The 8,559-nt window shown below is 40.7% G+C and overlaps 1 long non-coding RNA gene across 1 annotated transcript; it reads left to right on the top strand.

The window, feature by feature from the left end:
• Nucleotides 1-1,200: 1,200 nt before the first annotated feature.
• Nucleotides 1,201-8,032, top strand: LOC306804601. Its single transcript, XR_013774946.1, has 4 exons — nt 1,201-1,291; nt 2,443-2,587; nt 3,152-3,353; nt 5,425-8,032. It is a non-coding gene; the product is annotated as an uncharacterized lncRNA (long non-coding RNA).
• Nucleotides 8,033-8,559: the final 527 nt, after the last annotated feature.

The raw sequence follows: 8,559 nt of genomic DNA on the forward strand, positions 1-8,559 counted from the left end.
ATTCTGTGGCTGATCTGTAAGCTGCTGTTTTGCTCAGCCTTGAGGAAGAGTGTGCAGCCCACTATGCTCCAGAGGCACTGCTGAGTGAAGGAACTGGGATGCACATCCCAGGTAAGCAAGACATGAAAAGAACATCCCACCTGGGCAAAAACCTTGTAATTTCTCTGCTTTCTTTATAACCCCATTGTAGCATCTCTGTGATTAAATGTTTCTGAATTAAATGATTCTGAGGCCTTCAACACAAAAGAGCTGTTACTGGCCCATAAATGAAAAAGATGTTTCTCATGACAAGTCCTTCATCTCAGGAGTTTCCCTCCCACTTGGAATTTACACAGCTCACACTCACTGATATTTTGGAGTTATTAAACCATTTAGATTTTTTTTTTTTTTTTTTTTGTAAACTGCATGAAACTTTGGGAGCAAGTCAGGTTTGAGTGCCTGGTGTTATTAATAATTTATGCTTCACGCGAAAAGAAAATTGATCCAAAGCATCCTGGAGAGGCCAATCCATGCTGCCTCTGTGATCAGCTGAGACACAAATTAAATGTGAGTAATGAATGGAAATATCAGCGTGGAGAAAAGCTGCACAGACCCTTTCCAAGCCAGGAGGTGTGGAGCTGGTGAGGGCTGTCAAAGGGAAGAGCACGGTGTCCTTTGAAGCTCGGTCATGGAGACAAGGATGTGGGAAAAGATCCTGCAGCAAAAAGTGGTCAAAAGTTCTTAAGAGGAGATCGAGAGCAGCTCTGTTTCCTGAAGGCAGCACTCCAGATCAAACAGCTCTTTGTGGAAATGTTCAAAAACAACCCAAACCACCTCATCCTGGGTTAAAGATGAGCTCCAGTACCTGGGGCTGGATGGGAGGTCAAAGGAGGAGCACTGGGGGACATCAGTAGATGCTGAGGCTGTGAGATGGACCTGGTGTGTCAAAGGTAAGAGTTTCTATTTTTCTCCTAAGAAAGAAAAATGTTCAGAAAATAATCCCTAATGGAATCTGTGGAGCGTTTGCTGAGCTCTAATTTCATCCTGGGTACACTGATACATCCTTTGTTTCTCTTGTGTTTAAAGTAACTTCTGCTAGAAGTCACACATATCTGACCCAGCAATACAAGAATTTCACAGTCTCTGAGGAAATGTGCTGAAGGGAGGTTTTCTGGAGCTTTTCAGCTGGGAATGAAACCTCCTGCCCACATTTTTTTTTACCACAGAGGGAGCCCAGGAGAAGGATGGAGTGAAGGAGGTGGTGCAGAGGTCACTGCAGGCACCTGCTGTTGGTGGAAGTTTCTGTTTTGAGGTATGTGCTGACTTTGGACAGGTAAGCTACCATGAGCTGGTAGAACTTTTTATCAAATATTTTCCTATTTGTTTTAATTGCTGCCCATGAATAAGCATGTAAATGAATGCTGGAGGAACTTCTTGTCTGTCTAAATGTGAACTGTATAGATAAATGCATCTACATATTTATGTGTCCTTATCAGTCTTGATACCCTACTTGGTAATGGGATAGTCATCTAAGTTCTTCCATACTTGGTTCAGGACAGATTAATTAACTGCTCTTTCTGCCTCGTCAAATGAGCACCAATTTCAGTGAGGTAAATCCAGAATAAATCCCTTGATTGGGAGAATCAGGTTATTTTGCCATTCCTGCCTAAAAATACCAGGAAATACTTATATTAAGAGAAAAATGAGAACTCTGACACTGAAAAATGCAGTGAATTAATATGTTATAGTGGGCAAGAATATTTAAATTATATGTTTGTACAAATAATTTTCTGTGTTCTAAAATCCTGGAATCATAGAATGGTTTGAGTTCAAGGCACCTCAAAGATCTTTTCATTCTATCCTCTGCCATGAGCAGGGAAACCTCCCACCATCCCAGGCTGCTCCAAGCCCCATCCAGCCTGGCCCTGGACACTTCCAGGGATCCAGGAGCAGCCACAGCTTCTCTGGGCACCTTCACAGGGAAAATTTTTTTTCCTAATTTCTAATCTAACCCCTGCCCTCCATCAGTGATGTATTTCTCCTTCACAACACCAGTGTATTAAATCTGCTGGAGTTTTTAGGCACATTTAAATGGAATCCTCAAAAAACATGGACAGATCTTCTCCATTTCCTGTTTTATTGTTTTCATGAAAATTTATCATGTCTCCATATACCCAACAATCAAATGTCCTTCAGGAAGGGAATGCTGGACCCTGATTGAAAGTCTGGAGGGCTCTGCAGTGGTTTTGTCTGGAAAAAGGACAAAGTTCTGGTTGAGAATTTGTGGCATGTAGGTCTGAGTAAGAGGAACTGTACTTTCCACTGCATCACAGCCCAGAGCTTTCCCATATCTCATAAGCTGCTTTGAGCCAGTGCAGTTCTCAGAGTGGAATAAAAAAGGAATTGAAGAAGCAAAAATAAATATTAAAGCACGTAAGAATTAAATATCACCTATTCAAATAGCAATTATGCCGTTGAAAACAAGATCACCACACCTGTACAAGAAAAGACAACCAAGCCTAAAACATCTGTTTGGATCCACCTGCCAAGCACCTGTTCTGCTGTTTCAATGCCATTTGATTGCTGGAGATGTAGAGGCTCTTGTGAGGTAATGAGTGATTTTACATTATGCATGATTGAAAACAGGTGTTCTAATGCTGTACAATTCTATGCATGAATAATTCAGTTTGTTTAGAGCAAGATCTTTAAAAGAAATATGGTCTTTATTTTTTTTTATAAATATTAAGGTTATTCTCTGTAATGTATGGTGGCTGGTCTTTTCAGCAGGCTCACTGATGACCATTTTTGTATAATTTTATGGGCAGGAAATAACACCGTGAAAGGTAAAAAAAAAAATAATTATACCTAAAGCACATAAGCAATGGAAATTGAAAGCTTTCTTTAGCAAAGAGTGGGGAGAAAAAAACCTGTCAGTGTTGTAAGGGAGAAAGCCAGATGACTTTTGGCAAAGCCTGCTTCTCACCACTAACAAAACAGCCCAAGAGCTTAATTATAGAGAGGGGTGAATGTGCCTGAGGGATAAGTAAGTAGCTAGTCCATCTCTTGGTCAGAATTCCAGCTGAGTCTGAATATGTTTAAGAATTTGGGTTGTTTTTTCTCCTCTCTCTCTTTCCTCCCATGATTATGAAAAGGTTTCTTGCTTTTCTTACAGTTGTATGCATTGTGCTGATGGAAGATGCTGCAGACTCAGGTCTTTATCCACAGGCCAGTTTCCATGCTGGGAACTGCAGGATAAATCAGCCCATGCTCCTCATCATGGAGAATTCAGCAGCTGCTTGGGATCATCTCCCAGAGATGAAGGAGATGTGGAAGTCAAACTGAGAGGTTCAGCATCCCCTCTGCCTCTTCCCAAGGTAAGCAGTGCAGCTGGAATGGCTTCAGCCAGGAGAATTTGGAGCTGGGATGAGATGAACTGGAGCAGCCAAAGGTTTTCCTGCCACAATGTGTGCCTGCTCTCTCTCTGTTCCCTCAGCCAGGGATGGAATTTAGTTTAGCAATTTTGATTTAGCAACAAGGTTAGTGTCTGTTGTGGTTTTAGTTTTTATTGTGGGAGGCTTCTGTGGTGGCAGTGAGGAATCTTGGTGAGGATGGAGGGAGTGGAGAAATCTTCCTGTCCATTGCTGTTGATGTGACAATGAAGTGGGAAAAGAATAAAAGAGAAGAATGAAAATGAAATTACTGAAAAGGAGGACTGGACAAAGGTCTCCCTCATGTGACAGATGCCCCATGGAAACATTCAAGCCCAGTTTGGACAGGGCTCTGAGAAACCTGGCAAGTTGAAGATGTCCCTGTTCAATACAGGGGGGTTGGACTGGATGGCCTTTGAAGGTCCCTTCTAACCCAAATCATTCCATGATTCTAGGGAAGAAAAGAGGCTGAAGGCCACTATTAAAAGCAGCTGTATATTAATTGAAAACCCCACCATGGTGCAAGAACACAATTTTTTTTCAGGTGTATAACCTGAAACACTGGTTTGCATCCAGTGGCTGTAGAGGTTGTTGTAACAAACTTCAACACATTCTGTGGGTTCAGGAAGTATAAAGAGGAAAATTCAAGAATCCAAAACATCTAAGTGTGACCCAGGACCTCACTGGGTAAGCAGGGGCAGCTCAAAGTGTGGCCCACACTGCTCAGGAGACTCAGGTCAGGGCTCCTTCAGGCTCTAAAATCAAAGATTCTGTGGCCAAACCTGGCTAAGCTGCAGACTTTCAGGGGTTTAGCTGAAGCAGATCTGTAATCTTTCAGTATTATATATACAGTAAGTTACAGGAGACTGTAAATTAGAGTTTATAATACCCTATCCATTCAGCTACTGACAAAGTATCTAAGGTAATCTGACCTGCTTCACAGACCATGAGAAAAATCCTCATGTAAAGTGAAAAAGATGAATTACAGAGAGGTAGAGGAATTTGTCTCAACTCAGATATTGGGTTAATTCCCACGTCAGGCAAAAGAATGTTTCACCAGGCTGTACTTTAATAAAGTTAGGGAGGTTTAATAGATGCAGTGCTAGAGGGCAAGGGATAAACTCTGCTCCCTTGGAGCCAATGACCATGCCACCAAAAACATGGGCAGGAATCAAAGTGAAGGGAATGAGGGAATAGATCTCTGAGAGGAGAAGAACAGCAAGGACAAAATATTGTAGGGGAAAAAAATTGTTTGTTTTTTTTTTTTTTTTTCTGAAGTGATAAGAAAGAGGAACACATCCTGGTACTCTGTGTTCCTGCAAATAAGGAAAGCTTTTTCTTTTTACTGGGAGTTATTCTCCCCTTAAATTAGAAAATAACTTAAATCTCCTCATTATAACATGTTGCATGAGGGGGAAAATGAAAAGTTGCCTGGATTCCTGAAGATTTATCTGTACTGGTGCAGAAGATTGAGACTCACAGGTCCCACTGGGCAGCTGTGAGAAAGGCAGGACATTCCTGCTCCTTCCTGACTCCTTCCCACCAGTTTGCTATCATGAGAGATACTGAAGGCTTCCTTCAGCCTGGTAGAGGAATTTCCTGTGGATCTACAGCTCTTTCCCTGCCCCAGAAAAGCAGTAACAGCTGTTTTTTAGAACACCTTATCTGATAGTTTTTAGATAAATGTTGGGGGTATTTTCTGTTTTCTGCTTTAAATCCAGCACACAACTCTCCCAGAAACACATCCTTCTCTTACCCACATCTGTGGCAGTAAGAGAAGGCTCCAGTAACTCCTCTATCATTTCTTAACTATTTCCATTCCTTTTCTGGGTACTGAAGTGACCCATTTGTCCTTGCAGTTGAATCCTGCAAGGGCAAAATGTGTCTTGGTCGTGTTCTGTGGGACAGACAGGAAGGAAAATTTGGCTTTCTACCTTCATTCCTTTACTGCATGGTGTCAGAAGGAAAAAGAGTTTTCCAGAAGAGTTTCAGAGGTTCAGAGTTTCTCTTTTTCAAGGATACCTGTGTGATCAAGGGCTGTTAGGAGGTTTCCAGATGAGACACTGAAAGATGAATGTGGAGCTCCCTGGCATCTGTGTTGGGTATGGAAACATTTATTTTCTGAAACCTTTTGATGGACTCAGATGAAAGTTGTTCCATCAATCAAAAGTATGTATTTACCTTTTCTATATACACCTCCTGTGATTTATTAGGTAACTGTTTCTTGTCATTGTTACGCTCTAAATTATTTGACTTTGGTTTCCTTTCAAGAATTAACCAGGCTAGGATGAATTGTGGAATCAGAGAATGCTTTCACTTAGAAAGGACCTTAAAGCTCATCTTGTTCCACACCCCTGCCATGGACAGGGACACCTTCCCCTATCCCAATTTGCTCCAAACCCCATCCAACCCAGCCTTGGAGATTTCCAGACATCCAGGGACAGACACAATTCTTCTGGACAATGTGCCAGAGCCTCACCACCCTCACAAGGAAGAATTTCTTCCTTATCTCTAATCCATATCCTCTTTTCTTCAATTTAAAACCACTTCCCCATGTCCTGTCACTACAGGTCCTTGCAAAAATTCACTCTCCAGCCTTCTGTTTGTCCCTTTTGTGTGCTGCAGTGTTTCTATGGATATGCAGGAGATTTTCCATTGCTTGCTGGGAGATCTATTCCCCTGACATCTCTGTTGCTAGACCAGAGGTGACAGAACAAGGACTTTTCTCTAGGTACCAGTAGTCCCACTTCCTAAACCAGTAGTTCACTCCTTCTTACCCCCAGTTAAAAACTGTCAAGAGTCATTTCCACCTCTTTAATTCCCTTCTCAAACAAAATCCCTCACTTCTCTGCATGCAGAGGCTGCTGCAGCCTGGATCTCATCTTGTCTTCTGGTAACATCTTCCAGATTTGTTTTGAACTGATTAGGCACTGCTGAAGAATCAGCTCCTCTCCCCCAGACAGCACAAGGCCAAGTGTTGACAGAGCTGGCTGGTGGCCATGGGCTCATGGTGATGCAGCACCACGTCCTCTGACAGCCCCCACTTCATTTGGGGCTCTCTGGAACATTCACACACCCTGATGAATTAAAATAAAATAAATCACCGAGTGACGGGAGGCTGCAATTAAAAAAAAAAATAAATCAAGTGTTGGCTTGACCAGAGAGTTGCTTTAATTAAAGAGTTTATTCTATATGCTGGAGTGAGGAACCAGAAAGTTATTTCTGCTGCTCTAATGTGGTTGCAGTTTCTCTCTGAATTTTGGTTTTGAGAAAGAGAAGATTATCCTTTTTATTGGGCTATGGAGAGAAATTATGGGGAATGAACTGAGTGATTTAAAAATTGTCTCAGTAGGGGTAGTAAAGGAGGGAAATACTTGTCCTTCCTTAACTAAAGTGCAGTTTAGAAACAGGGACACTAATTTCTGGGTCCCATTTCAGCACAGGAATGTATTTAAGTCACTGGGATCAGATATATATTTCCACCATCTAGATTCTTTTCTGGATGGAAATCATCCTGCCTTTAAGTATAAGGAGGAAATACAGAAGGTCACAGTAACAAATACTGTTTCTGGGATTCATTTGTCCCTAAAGATTAATAAAGCTCATCAAGAAATATATTGAAATGAAGCAAAGTTATCTCTAGCATTTGAGTCTTCCCATCACAGTGTCCTAAGAGATGTCCTGTGGTTTGACACATAATTAATATGTTTATTTATCCTAGCTTGCTTTTTTAACATCCATCACCATAATAGCCAAATATAAACATTTCATCCTGTTTTGTAAAGAGCCTATGGTCCATTTTATTGCAACAGCCACTTTCCCAGCTCCCACCAGTGACACAGAGTAGATGCCTGACAAAAAAAAAAAAAAAAATAAAACCACCAAATCCCTGAAATTTTCTCACCACTTTTGCTGGAAGCTGTAATGTTTACAAACTTGTGGAAAATGTGGCTCTTTTGCCTCCTTGGAGTGTCATGGGAACACAAGCTGAGGAATGATCCAGTAGCTCTGCTCAGGGCTGCTGCTGCTCGGGGGTCTCATAATCCACCCACCAGGTTGTTCCACAGTCCAGCTTAAAGTTGCACTCTGTTTGCCAGAATCCAAGATCCCAAACAATTTCACCATTGACCTGGCTCGAGTATTAGAATCTGACAATTTTTCAGACAAAGAGAGCTAATATTTTTGCCATTTATTCATGCTAAAGCATTACAATATCCTCATTACTCTCATTATAACTTAAGGGATGCCCAAAAAATATTTGTTAGAATTATTGGCTTTAGCTTATGCTGTTTGTAACTCACTTTTTATAGACTTGAGTGGTCAGGTAATTTCCACAGTATTTTTTTTGGCTCCTTAACTGGATCCCATCCAAGTTTGCAAAGTGTTTCTACAGAGATAATGGAGCACATTCCAGCATAGTGTGAAATGTCAGCTGAAAATCCAGTGTTAGATGTGTGGAGATAACCTGGGTAGAGTTGCCAGATGCTGTAATTTCTTGCTTGGGAGTACCAAAAACCTTGAAGTTTCCAAGACAGTTCTGCCAAAAGAAGGAAAGGAAATGTAAAGGAGAAAATAAGGAGAGTGAGGAAGAAAAAGTGTCCAAACACTGCAGTTTGATGCTTAAAATGTGGGGTTTCCCACTATTTCCTTATAGGAAAAGCAGATGCAGCACTATTGTATCAAAGAATTATAAGGTAATTGATATAAGTAACAAACTCCCATTGTGAAAAGTATTAAATAATTCTATTGAGGAAGTCCATAAATTCCATATTAAAAAAAAAGAAAAAAAATCCAAATGTAACTCTTATTTGGGTTCAATCAGCTGAAGAAAACACAGTGATAAAAACAAAAATACAAACAGAAAATTAAAATGGCAAAAAATATTTTTTTTGTATAATATATTTTTACTCTGCATCAATATTTTTTTTTAAATGGCCCACTGGGATAATAAGGTGCCAGAGGTGTTTAGTTTGGGCTATGTAAACTTCTCAGAGGTTGGACTAGAAGACCTCCACAAGTCCCTTCCAATCCTAACTAATTTGTGATTCTCCTTTGAGGATATTTGAGAAAGTCAATCCTGAATGTTCAGAAATCTCCCTGCTTTTCATTATCTGTTTTGTTTTTTTTTTTTCTTTTCTTAACGAGGGCCAGA

Source organism: Erithacus rubecula (assembly GCF_903797595.1).
Source record: "Erithacus rubecula genome assembly, chromosome: 8".
NCBI lineage: Eukaryota > Metazoa > Chordata > Aves > Passeriformes > Muscicapidae > Erithacus > Erithacus rubecula.